Raw genomic sequence first — 14,380 nt, 5'->3', positions numbered from 1 at the left:
CAGTATCACGCCTAGTTGGGTCACGTGTTTGTGCCGCCCACTCGTGTTGCTTAGCATAGTCATCCAGCTACCTCGGTGCAACCTTTTGGACATAAAAACACTATTGTGAGGTGTTCAGAATAGACTGGAAATGAGTGGAAATTAAGGTTATTGAGGTTAATAATAGCATAGGATCAGAAAAACCTACAAATTCTGTGATTTTAGCTGTTTTTATGCTTTTCTTCAAAAAAATACAGATCCAAAACACAAAACCCAGAACCCAAAACACGGAAGGGTGGTTTTGGCAAAACCAATCCAGATCCAGAACACGAAGAAAGATCCAGATCCAAAACACAAAACACGAAAAGTGACCGGTGCACACCCCTAAAATGAACCAATTTAAAATGCCACAAACTGGTAGTGAAATCCACTTACTACTTTACAAAACTATGTTATTTTATTTGTACTTTTAGCAATTTATTATAATTTTATGATTTCATTTTTACTTACAGTATATTTTGTATTAGCTAACTTTTAATTGAAAATTTTAGAATATTATGCATATATTATAAAAATATTTAATATTTAATATTTTTAGTTATGTTATTATTATTATTATTATTATTATTACTAGTATTATTATTTAAATGTTATCACTCACTTCTGATGCTTATGTTTTTGTTTCCACCCGATAACTTATTCTCCCTATGTTAGGAGGATAAACTGAAGCAATTGCCCAGGGGCATTGATTTATTTACTTCATCAATTTGACATATCTTCCATGTCTGTCTAAAATTGTTACTTATAGCAATCGAGCTGCGTGTTGTATTAGAACTGCAACACCTCTGTTGTTGTAATTAAAATTTGCATAATAAATTTTGTTTATTAGTCCTGGGTTTGATCTGTTGATCTGTTTCTCTTATAATGAATTTACGTGCTTTGTGGTATTTAAATTTCTGGTGGGCCAGGGTTTGCGTATGGGTTTGCTCACATTATCAGATGCATGTTAGCAATATTGGGGAAAAAAAATTAATTTCTCAGATGCGGATGGGATGTCATAAATTTGCCCAAATTTGCATTGTGATATTTGAATACATCGCAAGGATGTATCAAATATCGCATGCAGGGACAGAGCTTGTCAGAAAGCTATGCCCCTGCAAATCCATTCTCTGCACTTCTCACAGTATTTTTCACAAAAAATACCCTTAGAGTGTGACTGCGCATTTGCTGACAGCTACCCCCCCCCACACGCACACACGATCCCCTTCTCTCCCATGTTAAGATAACACTTACCTACATGCTGCCACAGCCAAGGATCAGTGTCCATATCCTTCTGTAACCCCAGTCAGCTGATCAGTAAACTGAGATGCCTTCTGTGTGTTTCAAAGAATCAGCTGACTGGGGTCACAGGAGCCGGACACCAATCCAAACCTGCAGCAGCATGCAAATGTTAGCTTATTATTTTCTTTTTTACATTTTTATTTTCTTCAGTGATTAGCATGTAGTCTATTTAGACACATATGCCTAATTACAGGTGCCAGCTCTAACCTCTGTGACTGTCAGAGCAGAGATGAAGTAGGGGAAATGGGAGGGAAGCCATAACAACACAATCAGCGCTACCTTCGCTATTTCTTTTACAATTTAATTTTAGTACATTTGGGCAGATCACATTTCCCATTACAAGTATGGGAAATGCCATCTGCTTACTAAAAAAATGTAAATGTAAGGGCTTGGAGGAGAGTTTTTCAAATTCTCCTCCAGAACTCCTTTCATACATTAAGGTACAGTAATTCAAAACACCACTCAAAGTGTACACGGGGGTACAAGCACATCTTTACTACAGACACTGGGCTGCATTTCTAACCACTCAGAAATTAATTTTAAAAGTGTTCTAAGGGCCTGATTCAGAGCCGCTCGTAAGCGGACGCTCGTTCATTCCGAGCGATGTTTGCACAACTGCGCATGCGTACAGATCGTAACACGTATGTGCGAACCAGTCAGTGCGGCCAAAAATCGTTTGTTCACTAAATAGCGAATGCCTGCTATTTTGAGTGACATGAGGAGGTGTATGCGGGTGGTAACAGGGGAAGGTGCTTGAAAACGGGGAGTGGAGATCAGAACGCAGGCGTGCTTAAAGGTCAAAACGGGCGTTTTATGGGTGTACATAATTAATACAGCAGCGTCATTGACCATGTCACTGGGTTATTTTATAGTCAGAACTGCTCGCAAGATTGTGGTAGGAAAAACCAACCACAAGAATAGCGAGCAGTTCATACGCTGGTCGATGTACTCGATTAATCTAATATAGCGGACATGACGTAGGATGCGAGCGGCCAGGAGGCGTAGTTTTCAAAAAAACGACCGCAAGTTTTCTTCGCTCGTTCAGACCTAGAGGCGTGAACAGACCGCAAAGAGCGAACGGTTCATTTGAATAGCCACCCCTTTTTTCTGAACATGCGAGCGCAAATAGCGTCCAGCTCTGAATCAGGCCCTAAGTCACAGATGAAGCACAACAGAACTTAGCACAAGAAAAAACTGTGGTCACTGCATCGTAGCAATTCAAATTTGTATACAGATTCAAATTCATTCACACAAGGAACCAAAACCAAAACACGGGGTGCGCGCACATCTCAAATTTAAATCATATCACTTTTCAACAAATTACCTTTCGTAGCGCTGCAAGGTTTGCTTTGTAGGAATATTGTTATGAAAATGTCGAATGAATCTTACTTATTGTCTACTAGTTGGTAAATAGTGCAAACAAAGTGATTATTTTGTGAACAGAGTATTTCCATTTAATATCATGTAGATTTTTACGTCTCTGTGTCACCATGGATCATAGATGTTAGGTAATAAATGCACTTGTATTAATTTTTTTAACAAGTGTAACACCTCAGTTTATTAATAATAGTGTCTACTCATTCATTATTCATTATATTCATAACAGCTACAGTAGCTGTTATTATGTCATACCCCTATTGTAGCAGTCACACCGACACTCCTACACACCATTATATTTTCTTTGTGGGCGGGACCCTATTTTTTAGTGGGCAGCAGAATAACTTCACAAAAACAGCATAGTAAGATTTCCTTTGAATGGCAGATGTACAAAATTTGCACATCAAATTTACCAGTGTAATCAAGCAAAGTAGATATGTTGCTTCCAGTGGTTTTATTTGTGCAAATAATATGCACATTTTAGATTCTCTGCTGAGTTGCACGTGACCTGGTGCTGTGAGTCATACGCATTATGATGGTAATGACCCTTATGACTCTAGATGCATAACTGGGAAGTATTGTAACGGGTTGTCCTCATGCAGACAAAGTTCACTGAGGGCATATAAATACTTATGCAGCTAGGTATAAAATATATACACCTATTTTAAAGGCATATCAATTGTACTTAGAATAGGGTAGTGTCAATTTGCATTGATGATAATGAGAATTAGTAGCAAACGATGCACATACGTAGAGGTAGTCATATTGCAAGATGTGTATAAAATTTGCATGTGCACGCTTCATCAAAACAACATTTCATTTTCCATTTGCAGCAAGAGGGGAAAAAACCATTTTGCTGCAGTCATTTTTTCAATTATAAGAAAAATCATGGTTAAGACTAAGCCATGACATAGTGACTGCATTGAAATGAGAATTGCACAAAAAACAGCTGTCCCGTATGCCTACCTTTATTCTGACATTAGTGGTACAGTGCTATGGGCCATTGTAAATCCCCCTGTAGAATTAAACTATAACATGTTAGAGTAGAGTGTACTGTCTCCTCCTCTTCTGTGACACTCTGTTCATGCCACTGTGTAGAGTTCCACAGTACTACACAATGTGCAGTACTTAGCTCATGCTAGCGAGAGCTGATTACAAACTGCCATAGCCATTATTGCTATCGCTGTTAACCCTGTGCTTACTGTATATACCACTGTCACCGCTGTTAACTATGTATATACCATTGTTACCATAATAAACCATCCAGCCTGGTTAAGGACATCTGTGTGGTCCAACCTCCACATTCTGCTGACACCTATTGTGACCATACAGGTTCCACCAAAGGGTTATACCAATAATAACATGTTAACTGTTCTCTACTCTGCTACTTTTAGTAAAACCATTACAGCTAGTAAAAACTGCATAGAGGGATTTGGAGGTATTGGACTTCTGCACAATGGAATTTAAAGCAGATGAAACAAAGCTAAATGTACATTGGAATTTTTGGAATTTAAAGCAGATGAAACAAATAGAAAATTGCTGCTTGTAAAGCAAAAACTACTATTGTGACAGTAATCAGTAAAAGGATTGGCTGAGTTTGTCTTAACACATAATGCATTAGAAGCAAACACATTTTCTGAAATATCAGTAGAATGTCAACCTTTTGTCAATATTTCTAGCTGCATTATACTGTACTTGAATGATCTTGTCTTATGGCTAAGGGGCATGTTTATGAACACATTTTTTGCAGGAAATCACCCAAAAAGCCATTTTGGGGGGTGATTCCCACAAAAATTAAGCATAACCAGAATGTAAGGGAGGGAGTTATCTACTTAAGTCCCTCCATTTAGATGGCATATAACTTAGAAACATCTACATTTCCCACAGTTGCATCAATTTGCTCTCACTGACCAATTACACCTGTTGAGTTGCAAGTGAAGAAGTTTCTGAAATGTGCACAACTCTGCATCACTTTGACTTCCATACACTTGGTTCTGGATCAAGAACATGCAAGATTTGCCAGATACACTCTGCAAATGTGTATACATTAAACTCTGCATCAGGACTGTAAAGTCTAGCTGCATGTCGAGATTATCTTCGAAAGGAATCATTAGTTCTGTCTCTCACTGCCAGCAGATGTGTAATCTGCACAAGAGCCAACAGAGGCACACTAAATAAACCATACATACAGTATTATGCATTTATCTTATTCTTGTACCAATGTATCTCACTTTGCTTTCAGAGAGAGGTTCTTATTGTACTTTACGTAATGCATCTAAATGAGCAGGACTCCGAACTACTGTACATCACTTCCCGATATGTTTAGTTTGAGATAAAATGGATGGGGTCATATCAAGTATATTTTATTAGAAATATGAATGTATGAAGTGTGAGGAAAAATTACATTAGCTGACTTTATTGTGGTTGTGATAAATGAACTTGAGATACAAAGGCCATGGTTCTCTCTTTCTGCAGCTACCAATAGGCATTTAGCCAGAACCTAAATATTTTTCAGCATTTTATTTTAAATGAAAATATAAAATTCTGCCTTACAGTGTTTTATTGATCCATTTCATCTGAATGTGTTAGCTAAATACAAAATTCAATGGTCTAGCAAATATACTATATAAGCACTCTGCTACTCTTAATAATTTATTTTCCCAATATATACCATGGTTGTCAAAGATCAAACATGATTTAGACACTTTACCTACAGTAACAAGAAAATTTAAAGCAATTGATTTAAAAAATCTAACCTGTTCAGCAATAATGTTGTGGATAGATTAATTTGAAATAAGTAATTTGGGTCCTTTTCATACAGGTATGAAAAGCTGCATGATAGCACAGATCAGATCAGCTTTCTTTGTACTGTGATTCTGTCTAATTTAAGCCAACCCACAAATTTAAAGCATCCTTTTAAATTTAGCATATCTTCTTTTTGGCTGCAGGAAAGGAATGAGTGGTCACGGCATAAGAGTGATGTGGCAACAGCTCTGGTAGGAATGGTCATGCTTCTGGTGGCAACCCCTGACTACCCACCAATCGCAAGGAACAAATTTCTTGATCATAAGACCATAGTACAGTTCTCAAAAAACAGGACTGCCACACAAAAAGTACGACAGTTGAGAAATTTGCACTAGTGGGCCTTTAGCAAAGATTACTACAATGCCTGAAAGCTCAAGTAAACAATATTTCTGGAAACAAAAAGAAAAAAATTCACATGCACAAATAAAGCTGTTTTATAGTTGTATACATATTTAAAGCCCGGTTTATGACTTATGTTAGGTATGAGATTAAAGATACCAATTGGTTTTTTAAACCCCAATTCTGTTGCAAACTTGCAGAGAAGCTGATGACAATCTACAGAGGATTTCAAACACTGCACAGATCCCTGGTCAGTGAGTGATCCACTCCACCATTGCCATTCTCCACACTTTTTTATTGTTTCTTCATCTGGATCACTCTTGACCATTGTCTCCAGTTCTGATCTAGCAGGCCCAGAGGACTTCTTGTTGTGAAAGAAGATGTGACTGATAATGGGACTCCTACAGAGCCACTTACTGTTGAACTTTTACCATGTTCCACAGGTGCACCCAAAGACTTACAAGAAAGGCACTAAAGGTGTTGCAGAGCATGTGGTGAGTGATGAACACTGAGATGATATGGTAATCTTGACACCTTGGGCTTGAATATGTGTTCAGTGACCATCTACTGTACACCTCTTGCCTGTAGTTGTACCAGAGGTTCTTAGAAAACCATCTAAAAGTAATGTTTCCCTTCCCCCATCCGTAATAAAACTATAAGTTTAAGCCCCCCAAAGTATATCAATAAGTTATTACTCTTCAACTTAGTCCAAGATTGTTTATGAACTTCTTCCCAAATCTTCACTTGTTCCAAGGTCTTCTTTATAACTAACTATTGGGGGGATCAAAAGTGCAGTCCATTAATGTGAAAATCATTACAGATAAACTTTAGGGTTTTTGTGACATCTAAGGATAGAGGAATGTGATTATGTTCTTTTCAATGTAATGCATTATTGTAACCATATTTTTCTCTTTAATATTCAATCACAAACTTCCTTACGGATGCACTCACCAGAAACATCATCCTGGGTGGCAGTGGCAGCAGATGACTGAGTTCTTCATCCTAATGGCCCTCTCACTTCCTTCCAGGCAGCACCGCTTATTTAAAAGATATGTTTGTGAGCTGGATAGACCTGTTACAGAACATGACACTTGCTTAGGATGTTTAATTTTTATAGACTTGTTGATGCAAAGTTACAAAACCTGCTTTTGTTAACACTCACTAACATCCTCCTCTTGAGCACTGGGTCTTGTAGCAGTACTTGTTTTGTTTTTGTTTTGTTTTTTGGTGGGGGGAGGGCTTTCTCTGTAAAATTAACAGAAATGCACTTTTCATTTTGGTGTAGGTCAATAGATAAGTTTTTTTTTATATAAATTTTAAAAAAGAGCATTTTTTAAAAAAAATGCATAAAGACGTCTGTTGTCACATAATAATAATGTAGTCATTTATGTGTTAGTGTGAAAGTGTGAAAGTGTTAAAGGTTACATAAGAATTTTCACTCACCCTACAGTTGCTGCTGAGGTGGGGCATTAGAGTTGTGCACATTTATCCCACTAATAGGTTCTGGAGGAAGAATCTTTAGTACCTTTTCATATTTGGTGTAGTCAAAAGTCAGAGGGAGACCACCACTTGTCCTCAATGCAGACTTACATTTCTCCACATTTATTCCTTCACCCTACTTATTATATTAGAGACCTTTTGCAACAATATGAACTTTTAAATGGTTAGCACATGTGCAGTAATAGTTTTTTAGATTTTTTGAGCATGTGCTTTAGCAAATAATCACTTAACTGCACAAACATTGGTACTGCATGCACCTCTGAATCAAGCCAAGAGTGAGGTCAAGGATAGTCACTTTATCCTGCTGTGTTGTGTTTGTGTGTAAGTCCCAATTGCACAAGCAAAGTGTGAAAAATTAGACAAATAGTCTGTGAATATTTTAACAAATGTAACTTATGTATAGCTGGAAGGAATATATTACCAGACACCTTTGCTCCCCATCTCCAGATAGACGTGCAGTAAGTGTATTGGTAAAACAAAAGTAAACCTCAATGGTACATCTGTTTCTACAATTCTGCAACTCAATAATCAGGTCTATTTGGCCTTTTTCAAAAATTCAGGTGTGAACAGCACAGAATGACATACGTTTATAGCTACTCTATATTCCATTACCTGGAAAGCTACATTCAAAGGTAACTCAAATTGAACATTATTATTTGAATAGCACCATGAATTTTAAATGTAGTGTCTTGAAGACATACCTGTGCTTAGTGACAAATTACCTGTACCCACACTTGGCTACTTTGTTTTATCTTTCTTTGGTTGATCATGATCCTGGCCCTACTCCCCACAGCACAATGCTACAAAGAGCTCATTTCATTATAAGTGATTTACAATACAGAAGGGTGCTCTGTCTTCCTGGGAGGATTTTCCATAATACGGGAGTCTCCCAGACATTCCGAGAGAGTAGTCTTGTGTGCCTATACCAAAATTGCATGTAACATAAATGGAACTTTATGTCAACTGTAATGTCATCACTGCCCAGATAAAATTATGAACAGTCTGCATGGATCTTAGGCCCTCTGTGCAGAGTTTGTAAACAACCCATAGTTTTTGAAGAGAGACAGTTTTTTTTAGGCATGACTTGAGAGACCAAGAAAAGTATGTGACAGGAATTATTCAGCATGTTAAAAGAGTGCCACAATGGCATACAAGCAATAAACAAAGCTGCCATCTCTGTAGGTGCTTGACCACTGCCAATATCCCAATATTTGTGCTGCTGTTACCACCATGTGTCATTTAACAGTCGTGTGCCAGCACTGCAAATTACAGTATTATACTAGTAAATCAACCAGGTTGACACATCTGCTCACTGTCAATGTATGTATTTGTCCAGAGACCTCCTTATTAACTAGTAGCTAAAAAGTTGGTCAGTCCTTCATGTGGTGGTGAGATATTGTTGAAATGCATTAATAAAAAATTTATATTTCCTTCCACCTTTTCACTATTCTCTTTCCAAATACTCAGCCTTTTTACTAGATGATTAGACAGATAATACCATGTATATAGCGTTTGTGAAGTACTGTCTTCTCAAACCTCTTTTTGCTCATATTTCATATATTATATATGTTTGAGAAAGCTTGTTAGATTTTTTGGGAAAGTGCTATATGGTTTGTCACATTCTCTATGAGAGCTTGTGCCCATTAAATACACTAATTTATCTTGTGCTCATGGAACTTTACTGCAAGTGACCAGCAGAGAAACCAACTGTTTATAAACACTGTACCAGGACCCTGCAGGATAGAACAAATATTGAGAGTCCCAAGGAAAAGTCCACACTGAAGTAATAAAAAAGGTGAATTTATTTTAAAAAATATGCAAAGTGGCAAGCCTTGTTAAGTTCCTGGAGTTAATGATTGTAGCACAAATCTGCTGCATGGAAAATTCTCTATTCTTTCGTCTTACATTTTATTCATTTTAACAGTACATAATCCTTTTGTACTAAGTCATCTTTCTGTAATCAAGCTTACTTCATCCTGGATTGCAGATGCTAAATATTTATCTTCCATGATAAAGAATGCGGAGTAGCAGCAGGCAGATTAAAATGATAGAAGGAGGCAGAACACAAGAATTTACAGAAAATCAAACCACCCATTAAAAGATTTAGATTATTTGTTGGAATATATATTATACTAAAATAGAGTGATTGAGATTGTCTACATTTTTCTGGACACATGATCAAACATCCACTTGTTCATTTACAGCTTGGCTTTCCTGTAATGTGTGTACAGGTATAAAATATTCATCATTCAGTGGTTCTAAGTAGAAAGAAATATGAGACACACATTAAACGAATACTGGTTGGAAACCATCTTGAAACAAAAATATATGTTTATGTAGTCTAACATTAGGCAAAACATGTAGAAATAAATAATAGGATTCAGGAAAAAGATATTAACACTTAGCTATAAGCTTAAAATTGTGTCTTATCACAGACGCTGCTGTGTCCTATTGCACTAAAAAGAAAGTCTGCCATGTGATGACACAAACATTACTCTCTAATGATTGATAGTTTGAATGCTGGGAAATTATTTAGTAATGTTTGTGATTCTCTGAATTCTCATTGTTTTATAAACCATTTATTTAAATTTTAAAGACATAATCAATCCGATAAAGATTCTAAGAATTTCAGTGCATAGTTTTTTTTAAATATCATTTTTGAAACAATTAAATTTTGAAATGTTGTTTCTGAACAGAACAATGAATAACAAAATTAAAAAAAATGAAAAACAAGGCAAGATGGTCCAGTTGGATCTTTGCCAGGCTTTAAGAAGTGGTCAAGTAGTCTAGTAATGTCACTTTTTATGTAAAACAGTAAATACAGTATGAAGCATTCATCAACTGTCAAGAGTATTACTCAGCCTCATGTGCATGATTTATAACACCACATCCAATACATAGGGGTCAATTCAATTAGGAGCAAGTTCCAAAAGTGCATTTGTATCATAAAACTTGCAAACATTGCGTGAATGCCTGCTGTAGAGAAATTAGCAATGGTAATTTGCAGGACTTGCAGCGATGTTGGGTGACATTTCTACAAAAAGCGACCTGGGAGAAGTGCATGAAAGAATGGAGAAACCAAAACAGTGGCAACTGAGATTAAAGGACCATATAGAAGGCTGATAGTGGCCATAAGGAAAGTACTGGAGGTTCTTAACAGATGTCAATGGCTGATTTTTGCACTTTTTATTCATGATATAAAAATAGTAGTAAGCCTGTATTTGTCATCAAATTAAATTCTTTCAGGGCACAGAAAATTTCTTTAAAGTAAATTTTCAGTATTTTAATATAATTTTGTAAAGTCCTAAAACCCCTATCTCATCAATACAATGCATCATCACACCTGTCCCAAATTAATCTATTTAGCTTTATAGAGAAATTCACATGAAAACTGACATGTCTTAATTGCTAAAATTATGCTATTTAAACCCCAACATGTGTATTATTTTTTTTCCACAGTGTACAGTGTCTGAACCTTAAATTGATCTATCCCAATAATTATTGGATTACCGAAGGGAATATGTAGGAAGGTGGAATATCCACTCAGAACCTGGATTATATAAATATAAACTAGAATCAGTGCACAATAATAAATAACGTAATAAAGTCCATATAATCTATACTGTATATGCCTGGAAATAGGCTAAACTTATAAACACAATTTATTGGTCTGTTTTTTATTTGTTTGTTTGCTTGGTTGGTTATGCTTTTGGACATCCCTGCACCAATTTGGATGAAGCCAAAGTGAGGTGGTCTATTTGGATCCTAGCCAGCTTTTAGGAGGTTTAGGGTCTTGGTCAGACCTTCCATTGGTGTACACTGGGCAGAACTTTGACCCGGGGAGCCTGTTCTGGACCTTCCACTGGATGGATTTGGATGAAAACTTCACAGAATGGTAACATTGGATCACAGAAGACAATCTAGGGGGTTGAGGTCCCAGCTGGACCTCCTAATAGTGTACTCTGGGCAGAACTTTGATCCAGGGATGCTGGGTAGAACTTTGACCCCTGGAGCCTGTTCTGGGCCTTCCACTGTTTAGATTTGGATGAAAACTTCCCAGAGGAGTGGGAATTGGTTTGGGATGCAAAATGGAGTCATTGTGGTCCAGGTCAAACCTCACGATGAAGTGCACCGGGCAGAACTTTGACCCAGGGAGCCTTTTTGGACCAGGGGAGCCTGTTCTGAGCCTTCCACTGGATGGATTTGGATAAAAACTTCACAGAGTGGTAACATTGGATCAAAAAAGATATACTAGGGGGTTGAGGGGTGGAAATTGATTTTGGATGCATAATGTAGTGGTTGGGGTCCTGGTCGGACCTCATGGTGGACTGCACCAGGCAGAACTGTTCTGGGCCTTCCACTGGATGAATTTGGACAAAATCACATAATAAAAGTTAATAATTTGAAGATACTGTATACCCCTACACTGATTGAAATGAAACCAATGCAAGGTGATCCAGTTGGATCTTTGCCCGGTTTTAGGAAGTTTAGGGTCCCGGTTGGACCTCTCATTATGCTGTATGCTGGGCAGAATTTTGTCCCAAAGCCTGTCCTGAGCCCTACACTGGAGGGATTTAGATGAAAACTTCATAGAGTAGTAACATTTGATCCCAGAAGACATACTAGGGGGTTGAGGTCCCAGTAGGGCCTCCCATTGGTGTACGCTGGGCAGATCTTTGACCTGAAGAGCCTGTTCTGGGGGTTCCACTAGAATAATTTGGATGAAAACTTCATAGAGGGGTGGTTGTTCTGGGATGCCTAATGGACTTGTTGTGGTCCCACTCGGACCTCACGGCAGAGTGCACCGGGCAGAACTTTGACCCAGGGAGCTTGTTCTGGGTCTTCCACTGAATGGATTTGAACAACATCAAATAATAAAACATTGTAACTTGAAGATTTAAACCCAGGCAATGACGGGTACTTCAGCTAGTTACAGATAAAATATTAGACTTATGTTATTTAATATACAGAAGTAATTATTTCAAGTTGAATAAGCACTATACAGTGCATCACCAAATATATATATATATATATATATATATCCTATTCCATATAATATTGTATACTCCTAATATTCACAATGATGGAGAATTTATTATTATTATGGGGTCTATTCATTATAATGATGATGATGATGATGATGATGATGATGAAGTGTCCACCTTGCCACAGGGGATACTTATCACTGAAGGAATTCAGAATTGCTCTGGTGTGGGGGGAATCAGTATGTAATGCCAGCTGTCGGGATGCTTCCTGTCACAATACCGACAGCGGCATCCCAATGGTTGATATCCCAACAGGGGTCAGGTAAATATACTTTACCCTTCTTGTCCTAACCCTGCTTGTAGCCTAACTCTAACCCTTCCCACCCCACACCTTAACCCTCTCCATTAGTGCATAAACCTAACCCTCCCCCCTTAGTTCCTAATTCCTCCTAGTAGCCTAACCCTAATCCTCCCCCCCAAAACCTAACATTAACACCACTATATAACCTAAGCCTAACCCTTTCCCCCATGGCTAAAACTAAGGACACCCTGGACTTACCTCATTTGGTCAGCCATCCTTCTGTGTACCAGCAACAGGATTAAGATAGGCGTTGGTATTTCAATGCCTATCTTAAGTTTCTTGTTGGGATTCAGCCATTGAGATTTAGTCCGGCGGTCACAAGGCCACTGGTCTGCTAACTACATCCTGTGAGGGGACAGCAGCTCTGAAAAGCTTCTTCTGTGGCAGCATTACTTCCCTGGCCCCATTGCCAGGTCCGAACAAGTGCCATCTGAAGAAGTTTGTTCTCGCAGGTACATTACAAAAACTTTAAGTTTTCAGAGTTTGCTAAATATCAGATTGTCCTATCTGACCTCTGATGATAAATGGCCCGTTCCCTTAAATATGCAAAAACTAGTGTTTCTGAAAAACAATACCTCACCTTGTGTCAGGCAATGCTCATATACATGTGGTTAACACACAATAATAATACCAACTAAATAGAACAAAGTATACTAACTGTAAATTTACAAATGTATACACAGCGGGAGTCTTTTTCCTTTAAACACATTTCTTTTTTTTTCAACATCACAGTAAATACTATTATCCTTTTATTTTACCTTCACAATGATTTGCAGATTTCTTACTACCTACAGTAGTAGTAAGTTACCTATATATAATAAAAACTACATTTATTTGAGTGTGCCATGGCCAAAGACAACATTATATATATATATATATATATATTATATATAAACCATGTTTATTACTGCACTCACATCCTGACATAGAAGGTCCACAGGGTGCTGCACTAGGGAGATTTAGAAGAACTCCAATTATACATCCAAGATTGGACTATTCACAGTCACATTGGGCACTCACCGCAGCATGCTGGATGGAAGATATAAGGTGAACTGTCTTGATAAAGACCTGGTGGGGTCGAAATGTAGATTGAATACACTGATTTGGTGAGATGTACTACTCTTGTTAAAGAATCTATCTGTTTTCAGCAATTGCGGTGAGTGCCCTCTGTGACTATGAACTGTCCAAACTTGTATATATATATATATATATATATATATATACACATATATATATATATATATATATGTGAGACTGAAACATTGAACAAGGCAGACAGTTGTCAAGTTTGATTCTTTCATTTCATCAGACCTGTGAGTGCCGCCTTTCCCTTTCTACATACAGTCAGGTCCATAAATATTGGGACATTGACAGAATTTTCAGATTTTGGCCTCTATTCACCACCACAATGGTTTTGAAATGAAACAAACAAGATATGCTTTAACTGCAGACTTCCAGATTTAATTTGAGGGTAATTACATCCAAATTGGGTGAACGGTGTAGGAATTACAACAGTTTCAATATGTGCCTCCCACTTTTTAAGGGACCAAAAGTAATGGGACTATTTCATGGACAGGTGTGAGCTATTCCCTCGTTATTTCATTATCAATTAAGCAGGTAAAAGGTCTGGAGTTGATTCTAGGTGTGACATTGCATTTGGAATAAGTTGCTATCAACTCTCAATATGAGAGCC

Source organism: Taudactylus pleione, unplaced genomic scaffold, assembly GCF_031769625.1.
Source record: "Taudactylus pleione unplaced genomic scaffold, aTauple2 ptg000211l, whole genome shotgun sequence".
NCBI classification, from domain to species: domain Eukaryota; kingdom Metazoa; phylum Chordata; class Amphibia; order Anura; family Myobatrachidae; genus Taudactylus; species Taudactylus pleione.
This window is presented reverse-complemented; position numbering follows the sequence as displayed.